This window comes from Delphinus delphis, chromosome 1, assembly GCF_949987515.2.
Source record: "Delphinus delphis chromosome 1, mDelDel1.2, whole genome shotgun sequence".
NCBI classification, from domain to species: Eukaryota; Metazoa; Chordata; class Mammalia; order Artiodactyla; family Delphinidae; genus Delphinus; species Delphinus delphis.
In genome coordinates this window covers 109,250,038-109,268,751 of record NC_082683.1, presented here as the reverse complement: position 1 = coordinate 109,268,751, position 18,714 = coordinate 109,250,038, and the positions used below count along the sequence as shown (strand labels likewise).

General features: G+C 39.6%; 1 non-coding gene across 1 annotated transcript; it reads left to right on the top strand.

The window, feature by feature from the left end:
• The first annotated feature begins 7,502 nt into the window (after positions 1-7,502).
• LOC132416751 (U6 spliceosomal RNA) lies at positions 7,503-7,609 on the top strand. Its single transcript, XR_009517708.1, has one exon. It is a non-coding gene; the product is annotated as a U6 spliceosomal RNA (small nuclear RNA).
• The last annotated feature ends 11,105 nt before the right edge of the window (positions 7,610-18,714 follow it).

Here is an 18,714-nt window from a genome sequence, read left to right as displayed (position 1 = left end):
ATGCAGCTAGATCACACCTCTGGAGTAGAATTCAGCTAAGGGTGACACATTTTAAGAAAGATATTGGTAAAATGAAATGTATTTAAACAGGAAGTCGTTAGGATTATGAACCATATCATAAGAGGAATGTTTGAAGGAAGCAGGGATTTTTAGACTACACAAAACATCCCAAAGGTTCGAAGGGAACAGGACAGTAGTAGGATGCAAAAATATAGGATACGTTCTCATTTCAAGGAGCTCACATACTAGGTGATTAGTGTTGTGATAGAGGCAGATTCAAAATGGGGAAGAAATGATTAATTTTGCCTGGGGGAGTCAGGAAAGTTTTCACAGAAGGGAATGAGGCTGAAACTGAATCTTAAAAATAATGGGAAGGATTTTACCACCAGCAGAGTACGTCATTTGAGGCAAAGGGAACAACACACACTTGAATCCCCAGGGCAGGGATTAAAGCAGTGGGTTAAGAAGTAAATGGGGGACTTCCCTGGTGGCGCAGTGGTTAAGAATCTGCCTGCCAAGGCAGGGGACATGGGTTCGAGCCCTGGTCCGGGAAAATCCCCCATGCCGTGGAGCAATGAAGCCTGTGCGCCACAACTACAGAGCCTGTGCTCTAGAGCCTGCGAGCCACAACTACTGAGTCCGTATGCTGCAACTACTGAAGCCCCTGCACCCTACGGCCCGTGTTCTGCAGCAAGAGGAGCCACTGCAAATGAGAAGCCCGCACGCCGCAACGAAGACTAGCCCCCACTCACTGCAACTAGAGAAAGCCTGCACACAGCAACGAAGACCCAACGCAGCCAAAAATAAATAAATAAATGTATAAAAAAAGAAAAAAGAGGTAAATGGGAGGTAAGAAAGTGATGACAGCAAGTACCAAAGATAGACTCTAGGTTTCTGCTTAAATGTAACTTCCTTAGAGAAGTTTTCCCTGGCCCCTGACCCCCAATCTAATTAGGTGTCCGTGTTACACTGTCTCCTAATGCTCCATAATAGCTTCAGGGGCTGTGCCTGGCATATGATAAACACTTAATAAACATGTTGAATCATGCACATAAAGACCAATTTAAAGCAGAGTATAACAAGTGCTATATTGTATATAGCACAGTTTTCAGGAGAAAAGGAAGATGTGAACTAATAACACTTGAACTAATTGAGCCTTATGGGAGAAAGAGAATACAAGAGGACATTGAAGGGAGATGGAGCAGCTCCAGTGGATGCATGGGGGCAGGAAACAACACAGCGGGTAGAGAACTGTGAAAACTTCCGTATGTTTGTACGTAGGTGGATATGGGTGCGTAGTAGCTGACAAGACCAGAGAGGTAGGCGAGGGCCGAATCATTCATCCAGTCACTGAATATTTATCAAGTACCTACTCATGAAGGGCTTCCTAATCCAGGCTAAGAAGTCTGGATTTTATCCAAACAGTATTGAGTAACTACTGGAGGATTTGAGAGTATTATGATTCAATTCATATTCTAGAAAGTTCATGCTGGAGGTTGGACAATGGATTATTTACATGGTGGCAAGACTGGAGGCGTGTAGAGATCACTTGGGAAGCTGTTTCAGAAATCCAGGTAAGAGAACCACGGCAGTGGGAACAAGGAGGACATGGTTCCAGGAAGTATGTAGACACTAGAATTGACGGAATTTGATGGGGATTTCTTTATGATGGGAATGCTCTCACTTTGGGAAGTGAGAAAGTGCGAAATTTAGGATGATTCTTGTGTTTCTGGTACATGCAATGGAGTGGATTGTGATACACAGAGAAAAGGACTACAGGAAGAAGAGACAGGTAAAATAGGGGTAAATTGTGAAGTCCATTTAATACATGTTGATATTTGTGGAAGAGATTGCTAGCTGTTTACCAGAATCCATTATCTCCTTTTTCCACATAACGGTATCTAGCATGTGGCTGTGCCAGGAGCAAAGTATGCAACCTCCCTCTCAGTTGCCTAAGAAGAAATTCTTGCCCTGGATTTCTGCCCTCTCCTTCTTCTATTCATTGGAATGGTAATTACTATAATGACCTAGGAAGTCACAAGTTGAGGATGGCAGAGCCTCCATTAGCCTGGTCCCTGTGTGCATCAGAGCTGTCTGCTAACTTAGAACACTGATCATAGGTTGTTTACATGACAGAAAAATAAATTTATTGCTCTCAAAGCCATTAAATTTTTAGTCTTTTTGTTACAGCAGCTGAGCCTACACCATACACTATTATGAGGTAGATTTATCAGTCATAATCACATTGGGTGGGATGAACGACATTAGCAAGTTGCTGAAACAAAAGTTTCCAGCCCACATCCTCCCACAGAAATACCAGTTTGAAAACTATCCACAGACCAAAATATCTTCATGAGGGTCCCAGAATCCAGGTGAGAGATTACAGCGATCAGGTGGAGCACAGAAACTAGAAAAGATGCATTTAAGAAAGTAGGAAGGATAGTATCACTTTACCTGTGTCACCCTTCCCCCCAGCCTGTGGAATGCAGCACCAAGAGAGATCCCTTGGCTCAGGAGTTCTCCTGTGGGGAAAAGAGAGCAAAGTGAGAGTCCAGCTTCACTACTGACCCTGGGACCAGGCCCACCCCAGTGGACCCTGGTGTCAAGCCAGCCCCTGTAGATCCTGGCTTTAGGATCACCACCATGGACTCAGGCACCAGGCCAACCCATGGACTCTGGAACCAGACTCACTTGTCCACAGACCCTGGCACCAGGACCACCCGCTTGCAGACCCAGGTATCAGGTCTGTTCACCTGTGGACTTTGACAGCAGGCCTACCCATGGACCCTGGCATCTGGCCTTCCCAGAATCTCTGGCAGGGTTGACTGGTGAAGAGATTTTCCTGCCAAAGCCAGTCTTTGAAGACTGGAAGAAGTGACTACTTCTTTAAATGTGCAGGCACCAATGCAAGACTACAAGAATCATGAAGAATCAGGGAAACATGATAATACCAAAGGAAAAAACTAAAGTTCCAATAACTGACCCTAAAGAAATGGAGATCTACAAACTGCCTGACAAAGAATTCAAAATAATCAGGTGAAAGATATTCAGTGAGCTACAAAAGAACACAGATAGCTAATTAAACAAAATCAGAAAAAACAATACATGAACAAAATGAGAAGTTCAACAAAGAGACAGAAACAATACAAGAGAACCAAGCAGAAAGTCTGGAGCTGAAGAACACAATGACTGAACTGAAAAATTCAATAGAGAGGATAAATAGCACACTTGCTCAAGCTAAAGAAGAAAATCAGCAAGTTTGAAAACAAGACACTTGAAATTACCCAGTCAGAGGAACAAAAAGAAAAATGAATGAAAAATAGTAAAGAAAGTCTATAAGACTTTATGGGACACTATCAAACAACCCAACACATGTTATGGAAGTCCCAGAGGAGAAAAGTAAGATAAAAGGGCAGAAAGATTATTTAAAAAAAAATAATGGTGGAAAACTTCCCAAATCTAGGGAGGGAGATGGACACCCAAATTTGTGAAACCCAAAAAATTTCAAATAGATTGAATCTAAAGAGGTCTACAAGTAGACACATTTAATTAAATTGTTGAAAGTCAAAAGTAGAGAATATTGGGGCTTTCCTGGTAGCACAGTGGTTAAGAATCCACCTGCCAATGCAGGGGACATGGGTTCGAGCCCTGGTCCAGGAAGATCCCACATGCAGTGGAGCAACTAAGCCCATGCGCCACAACTACTGAGCCTGCACTCTAGAGCCTGCGAGCCACAACTACTGAGCCCGTGTGCCTAGAGCCCATGCCCCACAACAAAGACAAGCCACTGCAATAAGAAGCCTGCACACCACAACGAAGAGTAGCCCCCGCTGACCGCAACTAGAGAAAGCCCACGTGCAGCAGCGAAGACCCAACGCAGTCAAAAATAAATAAATAAATTTATTTTTTTTTAAAAATAGAGAATATTGAAAGCAACAAGAGAAAAGTGACTTGTCACATACAAGGGGTTCCCCCACAAGACTATAAGCAGATTTCTCAGCAGAAACTTTGCAGAAACAAGCGAAATTATATATTCAAAGTGCTGAAAGAAAAATTCCTGCCAACGAGGAATGCTTTACCAGCAAAAGAGTCCTTTAAAAATGAAGGTGAGATAAAGACTTTCCCAAACAAACAAAAACTGAGGGAGTTATCACCACTATACCTACCTTACTAGAAGTGCTAAAGAGAACTCTTCAAGTTGAAACAAAAAAATGCTAAACAACAACATGAAAGCATATGAAAGTATAAATCTCACTGGCAGGGGTAAGTATATAGACAAAAGCAGAATAACAATACTTTGAGTGGTATGTAAGTCACTTTTAACTTCAGTATAAAAGTTAAAAAACAAAGTATTAAGAAAAACTATAAACACAAGAATTGGTTAATGTAAACACAATATATAAAAAAAGAAAATTCTGACATCAATAACATGGTGTGTGGGAGACTGGTTCAAGATGGTGGAATAGAAAGTTGTGTGCTCACTCCCTCTTGCGAGAGCACCGGAATCACAATTAACTGCTGAACAATAATTGACAGGAAGACACTGAAACTCACCAAAAAAGATATCCCACATCCAAAGACAAAGGAGAAGCTGCAATGAGACAGTAGGAGGGGCGCAATCACAATAAAATCAAATCCCATAACTGCTGGGTGGGTGACTCACAAACTGGAGAATGATTATACCACAGAAGTCCACCCACTGGAGTGAAGGTTCTGAGCCCTATGTCAGGCTTCCCAACCTGGGGGTCTGTCAATGGAAGGAGGAATTCCCAGAGAATCAAACTTTGAAGGCTAGCGAGATTTGATTGCAGGACTTCAACAGGACTGGGGGAAACAGAGACTCCACTCTTGGAGGGCATACACAAAATAGTGTGCGCATCAAGACCCAGGGGGAAGAAGCAGTGACCGCATAGGAGACTGAACCAGACCTACTTGCTAGTGTTGGAGGGCCTCCTGCAGAGGCAGGGGGTTGGATGTGTCTCACCGTGGGGACAAGGACACTGGCAGCAGAAGTTCTGGGAAGTACTCCTTGGTGTGAGCCCTCCCAGAGTCCGCCATTAGCCCCACCAAAGAGCCTGTAGCCTCTAGTGCTGGGTCACCTCAGGCCAAACAACTGACAGTGAGGGAACTCAGCCCCAGCCATCAGTAGACAAGCAGATTAAAGTTTTACTGAGCTCTGCTCACCAGAGCAACACCTAGCTATACCCACCACCAGTCCCTCCCATCAGGAAGCTTGCACAGGCCTCTTAGATAGCCTCATCCACCAGAGGGCAGACAGCAGAAGCAAGAAGAACTACAATCCTACAGCCTGTGGAATGAAAACCACATTCACAGAAAGATAGACAAAATGAAAAGGCAGAGGACTACATACCAGATGAAGGAAGAAGATAAAACCTCAGACAAACAACTAAATGAAGAGACAGGCAACCTTCCAGAAAAAGAATTCAGAATAATGATAGTGAAGATGATCCAGAAACTCACTGGAATTCACTGCTGTGGAACAGAATAAAGAATGAAAAGAAATGAAGACAGCCTAAGAGACCTCTGTGACAACATTAAATGCACCAACATTTGCATTATAGGGATCCCAGAAGAAGAAGAGAGAGAGAAACACCCAAGAAAATATTTGAAGAGATCATAGTCAAAAACTTCCCTAACATGGGAAAGGAAGTAGCCACCCAAGTCCAGGAAGCACAGAGAGCCCCAAGCAGGCTAAACCCAAGGAGAAACACGCCGAGACACATAGTAATCAAATTGACAAAAATTAAAGACAAAAAAAAAAAATTATTAAAGGCAACAAAGGAAAAAACAACAAATAACATACAAGGGAACTCCCATAAGGTTAACAGCTGATTTCTCAGCAGAAACTCTAAAAGCCAGAAGGGAGTGGCACAATATATTTAAAGTGATGAAAGGGAAGAACCTACAACCAAGATTACTCTACTCAGCAAGGATCTCATTCAGATTCGATGGAGAAATCGAAAACTTTACAGACAAGCAAAAGCTATGAGAATTTAGCACCACCAATCAAGCTCTACAGCAAATGATAAAGGAACTTCTTTAAGTGGGAAACACGAGAGAAGAAAAGGACCTACAAAAAACAACCCAAAACAATTAAGAAAATGATAATAGGAACATACATATTGATAATTACCTTAAATGTGAATGGATTAAATGCTCCAACCCAAAGTCAAAGGCTGGCTGAATGGATACAAAAACAAGACCCATATATACGCTGTCTACAAGAGACAGGACACATACAGACTGAAAGTGAGGGCATGGAAAAACATATTCCATGCAAATGTAAGTCAAAAGAAAGCTGGAGTAGCAATACTCAAATCAGATAAAATAGACTTTAAAATAAAGAATGTTACAAGAGACAAGGAAGGACACTACATAATGATCAAGGGAACAATCCAAGAAGAAGATATAACAATGGTAAATATTTATGCACCCAACATAGGAGCACCTCAATACATAAGGCAACTTCTACCAGCTCTAAAAGAGGAAATCAACAGTAACACAATAATAGTGGGGGACTTTAACACCTCACTTACACCAATGGACAGATCATCCTGACAGAAAATTAATAGGGAAACAAAAGTTTTAAATGACACAATAGACCAGATAGATTTAATTGATATTTATAGGACATTCCATCCGAAAACAGCAGAATACACTTTCTTCAAGTGCACATGGAACATTCTCTAGGATAGATCACATCTTGGGTCAAAAATCAAGCTTCAGTAAATTTAAGAAAACTGAAATCATATCAAGCATCTTTTCCGACCACAACACTATGAGATTAGAAATCAGTTACACGGAAAAAAAGGTAAAAAACACAAACACATGGAGGCTAAACAATACATTACTAAATAAGCAAGAGATCAGTGAAGAAATCAAAGAGGAAATCAAAAAATACCTAGAGACAAATGACAACAAAAACACAATGATCCAAAACCTATGGGATGCAGCAAAAGCAGTTCTAAGAGGGAAGTTTATAGCAATACAATCCTACCTCAAGAAACAAGAAAAATCTCAAATGAACAATCTAGCCTTACACCTAAAGGAACTAGAGAAAGAAGAACAAATAAAACCCAAAGTTAGTAGAAGGAAAGAAATCATAAAGATAAGAGCAAAAATAAATGAAATAGAAACAAAGAAACAAGAGCAAAAATCAATAAAAGTAAAAACTGGCTCTTTGAGAAGTTAAACAAAATTGATAAACCTTTAGCCAGAATCATCAAGAAAAAGAGGGAAAGGGCTCAAATCAATAAAATTGGAAATGAAAAAGGAGAAGTTACAATGGACAATGCAGAAATACAAAGCATCCTAAAAGACCACTACAAGCAACTCTATGCCAATAACATGGACAACCTGGAAGAAATGGACAAATTCTTAGAAAGGTATAACGTTCCAAGATGAACAAGGAAGAAATAGAAAATATGAACAGACCAATCACAAGTAAAGAAATTGAAACTGAGATTAAAAATCTCCCAACAGTGCTCCCTTCGGCAGCACATATACTAAAATTGTAACGATACAGAGAAGATTAGCATGGCCCCTGCGTAAGGATGACACGCAAATTTGTGAAGCGTTCCATATTTTTGGCTTTGTGACCACATAGATGGGTGGGATACGGAGGGTGGGAGGGAGAGAGATGCAAGAGGGAAGAGATATGGGAACATATGTATATGTATGTATAACTGATTCATGTTGTTATAAAGCAGAAACTAACACACCATTGTAAAGCAATTATACTCCAATAAAGATGTTTAAAAAATAAATAAAAATAAAAGTTGAGTTTAAAAAAAAAAAAATTTCCCAACAAACAAAATCCAGGACGAGGTGGCTTCACAGGTGAATTCTATCAAACATTTAGAGAAGAGCTAACACCCATCCTTCTCAAACTCTTTCAAAAAATTGCAAAGGAAGGAACACTCACAAACTCATTCTATGAGGCCACCATCACTCTGATACCAAAACCAAAGATACTACAGAAAAAGGAAATTACAGACCAATACCACTGATGAATATAGATGCAAAAATCCTCAACAAAATAGTAGCAAACAGAATCCAACAACACATTAAAAGGATCATACACCATGATCAAGTGGGATTTATCCCAGGGATGCAAGGATTCTTCAATATATGCAAATCAATCAATGTGATACACCATGTTAACAAATTGAAGAATAAAAACCATATGATCATCTCAATAGATGCAGAGAAAGCTTTTGACAAAATTCAACACCCGTTTATGATAAAAAGTTATCAGAAAGTGGGCAGAGAGGGAACCCACCTCAACATAACAAAGACCATATATGACAAACCCACAGCAAACATCATTCTCAATGGTGAAAAACTGAAAGCATTTCCTCTAAGATCAGGAACAAGACAAGGATGTCCACTCTCACCACTATTATTCAACATAGCTTTGGAAGTCCTGGCAACAGCAATCAGAGAAGAAAAAGAAATAAAAGGAATCCAAACTGGAAAAGAAGAAGTAGAACTGTCACTGTTTGCAGATGACATGATACTATACTTAGATAATCCTAAAGATGTCACCAGAAAACTACTAGAGCTAATCAATGAATTTGGTAAAGTTGCAGGATACAAAATTAATGCATGGAAATCTCTTGCAGTCCTATACACTAACAACAAAAGATCAGAAAGAGAAATTAAGGAAACAATTCCATTCACCATTGCACCAAAAAGAATAAAATACGTAGGAATAAACCTAAATAAGGAGGTAAAAGACCTGTGCTCAGAAAACTATAAGACACTGATGAAAGAAATCAAAGATGACACAAGCAGATGGAAAGATATACCATGTTCTTCGATTGGCAGAATCAATATTGTGAAAATGACTATACTTCCCAAAGCAATCTACAGATTCAATGCAATCCCTATCAAATTACCAATGGCATGTTTTACATAACTAGAACAAAAAATCTTAAAATCTGTATGGAGACACAAAAGACCCCGAATAGCCAAAGTAATCTGGAGGGCAAGAAACAGAGCTGGAGGAATCAGACTCCTTGATTTCAGACTATGCTACAAAGCTACAATAATGAAGACAATATGGTACTGGCAGAAAAACAGAAATATAGATTAATGGAACAGGATAGAAAGCCCAGAGATAAACCCACACACCTATGGTCAACTAATCTATGACAAAGGAGGCAAGGATATACACTGGAGAAAAGACAGCCTCTTCAATAAGTGGTGCTGGGAAAATCGGACAACTACATGCAAAAGAATGAAATTAGAACACTCCCTATCACCATACATAAAAATAAACTCAAAATGGATTAAAGACCTAAATGTAAGACCAGAAACTATCAAACTCTTAGAGGAAAACATAGGAAGAATATTCTTTGATATAAATCACAGCAAAATCTTTTTTGACCCACCTCCTACAGTAATGGAAATAAAAACAAAAATAAACAAATGGGACCTAATGAAACTTAAAAGCTTTTGCACAGCAAAGGAAACTATAAACAAGACAAAAAGACAACCCTCAGAATGGGAGAAGATATTTGCAAATGAATCAATGGACAAAGGATTAACCTCCAAAATATATAAACAGCTCATGCAGCTCAATATTAAAGAGACAAACAACCCAAACAAAAAATGGGCAGAAGACCTAAATAGACATTTCTCTGAAGAAGAGGTACAGATGGCCAAGAGGCACATGAAAAGCTGCTCAGCATCACTAATTATTAGAGAAATGTAAATTAAAACTACAATGAGGTATCACCTCATACCAGTTAGAATGGGCATCATCAGAAAATCTACAAACAACAAATGCTGGAGAGGGTGTGGAGAAAAGGGAACCCTCTTGCGTTGCTGGGAATGTAAACTGATACAGTCATTATGGAGAACAGTATGGAGGTTCCTTAAAAAACGAAAAATAGAATTACCATATGACCCAGCAATCCCACTACTGGGCATATACCCAGAGAAAACCATAAGTCAAAAAGGCACATGCACCCCAATGTTCATTGCAGCACTATCTACAATAGCCAGGTCATGGAAGCAACCTAAATGCCCATCAACAGACGAATGGATATAGAAGATGTGGTACATACATACAGTGGAATATTACTCAGCCATAAAAAGGAACGAAATTGGGTCATTTGTAGAGACGTGGATGGACCTAGAGATTGTCATACGGAGTGAAGTAAGTCAGAAAGAGAAAAGCAAATATCGTACATTAACGCATATATGTGGAATCTAGAAAAACGGTACAGATGAACTAGTTTGCAAAGCAGAAATAGAGACACAGATGTAGAGAACAAATATGTGGACACCAAGGGGGGAAAGAGGGGGGTCGGAGTGGTGGTGGTGGGATGAATTGGGAGATTGGGATTGACATATACACACTAATATGTATAAAACAGATAACTAATAAGAAACTGCTGTATAAAAAAATAAATAAAATAAAATTCAAATCAAAAAAATAAATGAATAACATGGTGTGTGGGAAGGAGGGGATAAAAGTGTAGTTTTTTGTATGTGATTGAATTTAAGTTGTTATCAGCTCAAAATGGACTGTTATAACAATAAGGAGTGTTATGCAAGCTTCGTGGTACACACAGAAAGAAAAAAATCTATAGCAGTTACAAAAAAAGATAAAGAGAAAAGAATCGATGTATATCACTACAAAAAAATCATTGAATCACAAAGGAAGATAATCAAATTGGGTTAAAGTCAAAGACATGGATATGAATAAGTCATCAAACGTGTACAGATAAAGAAAAGATGACTTCAGATGAAACACGGGAATACAATCTTTAAAGTGTGCATGTGGGAAAGAAGACACTATCACAGTGAAGTGTGAAAGAATAATAAGAGAATTAGAGGGTAATGGTCTATTACAGAAGCCAAGAGAGGAGACAGTATCAAGGATGGTGCTGTCAAATGAGAGACCAAGAAAATGTCAGAACTGAAAATGGTCATTGAATTTAGCAGTTAAGGTGACTTTGATTTTATATTACAGTGGAGGGTGGCAGAAAGGGAGACAAAGTCATACCAAAATGGATGTAGTAAAATTAAGAGGAGAGGAAGAAGGGTCAAGGGGAGATTATTCTTTCAAGAAGCTTCACTCTGCAGAAAAATGACGAAATGGAGTGAGATCAAGGAAGAAGTTATTTTAAGATGGCAGAAACCTGACCATGTTATTATGCTAAGGAGAAAAGGGAAATGTACAGAAATATTGAAGAAAAGAGCCAGATTGACAGATGGAGGAAGGAAGTTCCATGAGAGTATGGGAGATGATGGGATCCAGGACATCAAGGATTAGCTGTGGACCAGAGTTGGGACCCTTTTCCCACTGTAAGAGAAAGTGAGTGCAGAAGGAGGTAAATTTTTACAGGTGTAACAGAAATTAAGAAATGATCATTATTTTCTCTAAAAGTAGACAATGAGGTTAGTGTTTGACTTTAGCTCAGTGAAAGTGGTAAAGCTACCGGGGGTGGAAAAAGTACGTAGGGATAAATCTGGAGTTGAGTGATTTCTTCTGTATGTAGACAGTGGGAGGGTGTAGATGGTAAAACTGGTCCAAAATAAGAATTCTGAGCAGCAAGTGTAGTATAAGGAGGAAGGTCAAAAGCAGAGGATGTAGGTGAAAGCAGTTGGTGGATTTCTCTTAATCACTGGAGCCTTGCATCCTTGGAGATTGTATCCCAGGTTTGCCACACTGTCTGCTACAAACTTCACACCATCACCACCACCATGCCTTTCCAAGTCTGAGAACTACATTTCCCAGAACCCCTTCCAATATATTTCAAAATTACAGTTTGCCACTGAAAGAGACTTGTGTGAAGTTTGGAAGGTGGGAGCAAAGAGGAAGCCCTTATTCCAAGGAGGAAAATGTGGCCAGACGTGATAGTTTTTAGAACTTCCCCAAGGTAACTTTTTCTCCAGTCCTCTGGAGGCCTTCACTCTGTCAGCTCCTCCCACATTCACATCACCTTGAATTCCTATGTTAAATCTCTTATTCCCATAATACTCATATTGGCTCCCTTTTCCTAATCAAAACCAGATGGGTTCAAAAAGTCTACAAATAATAAATGCTGGAGAGGGTGTGGAGAAAAGGGAACCCTCCTGCACTGTTGGTGGGAATGTAAATTGATACAGCCACTATGCAGAACAGTATGGATGTTCCTTAAAAAACTACAAATAGAACTACCATATGACCCAGCAATCCCACTACTGGGCATATACCCTGAGAAAATCATAATTCAGAAAGAGTCATGCACCAAAATGTTCATTGCAGCTCTATTTACAATAGCCAGGACATGGAAGCAACCTAAGTGTCCATCGACAGATGAATAGATAAAGATGTGGCACATATATACAATGGAATATTACTCAGCCATAAAAAGAAATGAAATTGAGTTATGTGTAGTGAGGTGGATGGACCTAGAGACTGTCATACAGAGTGAAGTAAGTCAGAAAGAGAAAAATAAATACTGTATGCTAACACATATATGGAATCTAAAAAAAAAAATGCTTCTGAAGAACCTGGGGCAGGACAGGAATAAAGATGCAGAGAATGGACTTGAGGACACAGGGAGGGGGAAGGGTAAGTTGGGACGAAGTGAGAGAGTGAAATAGACATATATACACTACCAAATGTAAAACAGATAGCTAGTGGGAAGCAGCCGCATAGCACAGGGAGATCAGCTCGGTGCTTTGTGACCACCTAGAGGGGTGGGATAGGGAGGATGGGAGGGAGACGCAAGAGGGAAGAGATATGGGAACATATGTATATGTATAACTGATTCATTTTCTTATAAAGCAGAAACTAACACACCATTGTAAAGCAATTATACTCCAATAAAGATGTTAAATAAATAAATAAATAAAACTACTCCAAAATTAACAAAATTTAAGCCTGATAGCTGTAACTCATAGAGGTCCTGGATTTATTTTGCCCTAGTCCTATTCAAAGATGTCACCCCATTAGTAGATGCAAACTATTATATATAGGATGGATAAACAACAAGGTCCTACTGTATACCACAGGGAACTATATTCAATATCCTGTAATAAACCATAATGGAAAAGAATATGAAAAAGAATATATATATGTATAACTGAGCCACTTTGCTGTACAGCAGAAATGAACACAACACTAAAAATCAACTACACTTCAATAAAAAATTTGTCATGAAGAACCTAGGGGTAAGACAGGAATAAAGACACAGACCTACTAGAGAATGGACTTGAGGATATGGGGAGGGGGAAGGGTGAGCTGTGACAAAGCGAGAGAGTGGCATGAACATATGTACACTACCAAACGTAAAATAAATAGCTAGTGGGAAGAAGCCGCATAGCACAGGGAGATCAACTCGGTGCTTTGTGACCACCTAGAGGGGTGGGTTAGGGAGGGTGGGAGGGAGGGAGATACAAGAGGGAAGAGATTTAGGAACATATGTATATGTATAACTGATTCACTTTGTTATAAAGCAGAAACTAACACACCATTGTAAACCAATTATACTCCAATAAATATGTAAAAAATACAAAATAAATTTTAAAAAATTAAATAAAATTTAAAAATTTAAAAAATTAAAAAAAAAAAAAACAAAGATGTCATCCCAGGCAGCCCAAGATATTTTTTGTTAATTTTCTCCTCATCCATAAGGCATGAAAAATCAGCCTTATTTGGTACTGTAGAGCAAGTCTGTCCCTTGTCAAAATTTAATGATTTGGGGATGGAAAAATGTACATATACATCTATATATTTGTGTAAATGCGTGCACACGCACGCACGTACAATGTAATCTGAGAAAGCCCAATGGCAAATCCTCAATACCCTTTCAAATAGGAGTGTGTCAAGATTGTTGAAAGGAAGTGGTAGAAAATTCCAGGTTCAAAAATAATCCCAAACCAATATAACCTGACTGAAGACACCACCCTTAGCACTGGGCTTTGCATATTATAGCTCTTCAGTAATTTATATTAACTGTGTGTGGGAATGTGTGTGTGTGTGTGTGTGTGTGTGTGTGTGTGTGTGTGTGTGTGTGTGTGATGCATACATAAATCTTTAACAGTTTTCCTGATGCCAAAACTCCAGGCCAAGCTTCAATCCTGATCTAGCTTCATCATACTATTTCACACAGTCTTGGACTGCCTCACCATTGGAAGCAGATTCACACAAAGAAAAGGATCATGGGAGCATAGCAAGTCCTGAAAAAATGCTTGCCGAAGTCACATGAATTGCTGAGAGCCACTGGACTGAAGAAATTAGTTTGGTTACTTTAAATTCATATGTAACAATGGACTCCCCCTTTTTTAAAAACCTTATGAGTTATTCTCTTTGTTACCAAACTTGGTTCCAAATGCTTATAAATGATTCCAAAGATCCAATTCATGCTTAAACTGCTAATATTTTCATCCACCAAATGATATTTAAAAGGATGTAAGGCTCTGAATGCTTTGAAGGAAGAGCTCCTGTTAACATTTTGAGCACATATGTATACAGCCTTTCAGGCAAATTACTTTTATTGTACAGGTTCTAGGCTGTTTTACGGGAAAAAATCCCCTGCTTTACTTAATAATCGTACCTTGCAAATTGTCAAAATACAAATTATAGATCATCTAGTGAATCCTAGATTTGCAAGACTAATCCAAGTCCCTACCTCTTCGGTCAGGTTTATCTAGCCAGTAAGTTTCCAAATCCACCAGGGAGCAGCCTCTTCTTCATATTGTCATTACAGGTGATAGATATTGTGACTGTAAAAACCATTTGAGTTTCTGAGACTCAGCCTTCAGAAGTGGCCCTGAGTAGATTTCAGCAAGCATCTGGAGGCCCCAGATTGTACACCTCACTTAGATCTGCACAGAATGAGTCACTGAAGCCTCATATTACAGACTGAAAGCCTGCGTGTGTCCGTAGGCATCTCTTTGTAAGACTCTGTTGCACCAGTTCATGAATCTTGATATCAACAGTGATGTGAGAAAACAAGTGGATCTGGGGGTGGGGGCATTCTCAGCTGGTGTGGCTAAGGTTCCATCTTCCCCATGAACTTTTCATAACAGAAAATTTAAGTTCCTTTGAAGGTTAGGTTCCAACAGTCAACCCATTTGGCCTCTGATTTCAACTAGGAAGAGAGAATACCAGGAGGTAACAGAGTTAAGAACCATCTCCAAGAATCATCACCCCCAAATTTATTGATAACCCTCTACCAATCAGATTAAACTTGAAAATAAGATGGAAAGAAAAAATATATTAAATTCTTATCATGTGGTCAACATTATCCTAATATTATCTCATCTAATTCTCACATGTCTGGCATTATCCTCATTTCATAGGTATAGAAAGAGACTCAGATTTAGAAACTTGCCCAAGGTGTTATAGGTAGCACATGTTGGAGCTGTAATATAAAAACAATCTGTCTTGGGCTTCCCTGGTGGTGCAGTGGTTGAGAGTCCGCCTGCTGATGCAGGGGACGCGGGTTCGTGCCCCGGTCCGGGAAGATCCCACATGCCGCGGAGCGGCTGGGCCCGTGAGCCATGGCCACTGAGCCTGTGTGTCTGGAGTCTGTGCTCCGCAACGGGAGAGGCCACAACAGTGAGAGGCCCGTGTACAGCAAAACAAACAAACAAACAAACAAAAACAATCAGTCTTACTGCAAAGTCAATATTCTTCCTACTGCATCATAAGCCAAGAACAGCTCCCCAAGAGGAATTTGATAGGTATCAGTAGCAACTCTCAGGTATCAGTTCTAAGTTGAGTTCACTGCGAAACCAAAATACGGGTTCCTAAGAGTCCCAGCACAGAGAAAATGTTTGGTTCTTAATGATAGGCACAGGCCCATTTAGGCCCTAAGGCAAGTCCTTTAAGGAATTCCCTTTGAACGTAACAGGAAGTTAAAGTGGACTACTTTAACTTGGAGAAGGACCCCCTTGAATAGAATGAGATTTGGAAACAAAATTCAGCTGATATTCAGAGGAAAAACCAAAAGGTGGGACTTTCACAGATACAATTAAATTTGTTTTTAATATTCTAAGGTATTGCTTCGCCCTCAAGACAGCCCATTTGCCAATAGTGCACAAGCTTCACCAAATGGACCTAAAGTCGAACAGTCTGGTAGGTCCTGAGAACCCAGAGCAGTGTGGATGTTGAGTGAGCAGAGGATGATGAGATGAGTGGAACAGGGCAAGAAGAAGGTCCAGACCTGGAGAAATGGTATAGCTGAGATTGTGCCCTAGCCCCTGACTCCAGGCCTCTGCTTCATTGGACTAAACAACCTTTCAGAACCCAGGCAGGCAAAATTCTCTGCAGGTGTCATCAAATTGATCCTTAGAAACCGTCACTTTGATTTCTTTCCAAATAGTGCTTAGGCCTCTGGTAGGACGATAGCTGTTCTCCAGAATTGCAGCTGAAATGATCTGACATGTGCCCACTTATTCCCTGACACTAATAACACCTTGTAGTTATTACAGAGGGGAAACAGAAGCATTGAGGAGTGAGGAAACTTACTTAAGAACACTAACTAACCATGACTTAGTTGCACAACTCTGTGAATATACTAAATACCACTGAATTATATACTTTAAAAGGCTGAATTTTATGGTATCTTAATTATGTCTCAATAAACTCGTTATTAAAAAAATCATGACATCTTCTGGGGCAATGCTTTTGACAGATAAGTAGTATTTCTGCCTTTAAAAGCCAACTGTTAGCTCCTAATTTATTTTTATCAAACATGATTGAGTGCCTCCTAGGTGTAAAACACTGTGATAGATGCTATAAAATATTTTTAAAGTATCTTGCAATAATTATATCATTTACTAAGCTTTATTATATGCCAGATAGGTACTAAACAATTTCACATGTTATCTTAAGTAATCTCCACCAGTGAGGTAGGTGTTATTATAAAAATTGGAAAACTGAGGCTCAGAGGATTAGATAATTGCCCAAGGAACACAACCAGTAAAAGACAGAGCTGAAATCTGAACTCAAATATTTCTGACTCCTAAGTCTATACTTTTATTTAGTATGACCTGCAAGTCAAAAGAGGAAGAGAGATCAGAGCACAAAAAATAAAAGCATGAGTGGCAGAGTTCTGAGAGCAGGCAAACTATGGAACTAGATTCAAAGTTCTAAACTAGAATCAAGTTGCAGTGAAAGGATGGCTTTAAAAGTCTACCTCAGTGTGGAGTCTGGGGGTCTGAAAGTCCTCCTGACACAAGAGTCATCTCAACAAAAACAAGCACAATTCCAAAAAAGGCATACAATTGAAAATGACCATAATATCCAAGAGACAACATAACATTCTGTGTCATTGTTTTGGTCTGGGATTCCCTGGCTATGAGAGCAATGGATACATCAGTGGTATATCCATTAACATTTTTTGAGCAGACACTCTCTCTAAGTGTTAACTAAGTTCTAGGCATTGTCTAGACAGTGAGGTAAATAAGATTAATGGCTTCCCTGAAGGAGCACCCAGATAGGAATTGATCGACCCAAAATATGTGGTATATACGTGGTTAAGTGACAGGCTTTAGCATTGGACAGTATTGGTTTCTATCCTAGTGCTGCCACTTACTAGATGTGATTTTGGACAAATTATTCAATGTTTCTATGCTTTCATTTCCTTACCTGTAAAATGAGAATGATAATAATACTGACCTCACAGGATTATTGTGAAGAATAAATATATAAGCATGTAAAACTGCCATGGCAGGCGATTCCCTCAGGCATTATATTTGATATACTCTATGTATATAAATGACATTTTCCCAAGGGTCTGGGCCCAAAGCCGCCAGACTACCAATGGACAGCAGGATGCTAGAAGAAAGCCTACTCTAAATTCACCCTGAACACTTCTGAAAAAATTACTTTTATGTATAGCCCATCGACATAATTTTACAGCCTAGAAAAAAGCCTTCACAGGGCCAGAGAGTATGTTTCTTCTCTTCCTGGCTGATAGCACTCCTTTTATTACTCTTTCACATATTTCCTAAAACACTGCATAATTTTTTGTGCAATAGGTGTATGTAATAGATATGCAGAGGTATGCTAGTATAATGGTTAAAAGAAAAGGCATTGGGCTTCCCTGGTGGAGCAGTGGTTGAGAGTCCGCCTGCCGATGCAGGGGACACGGGTTCGTGCCCCGGTCCGAGAAAATCCCACATGCCGCGGAGCGGCTGGGCCCATGAGCCATGGTCGCTGAGCCTGCACGTCCGGAGCCTGTGCTCCGCAACGGGAGAGGCCACAACAGTGAGAGGTCCGCGTATCGCAAAAAAGAAAAAAAAAGAAAAAAATAAGAAAAGGCATTATGATAAAGTAGATATAGGTTCAAACACTGGTTCCTCCACTTTCGAGCTGTGTGACCTTGGAGAGGACTCTTATGATCTCTGACCATGTTTCTTCATCTGTAAAATGGAATACAGTACAAACCTCATAGAAATTGTTGTGGAGATTAAATGAGATGATATGTGAAAAGAATTCAACACAATACCTAGTACATAGTAAATTCTCAATAAATAATAGCTATTATTATTGTAAAAAGACGTGAACTAGGCTATCCTAATGGCCCAGGTTCATTTTCAATTAAATAAGCATCTATCGTACACCTGCCAAGTATCTTACACTTTGCTACTTTTGGTGGGTACTAAAGGGATGGAACTACATTTGTCCTCTAAAACATAATCTCTGCTTTTCACAAGTGTATGACCCTGAGAAAAGTGTCG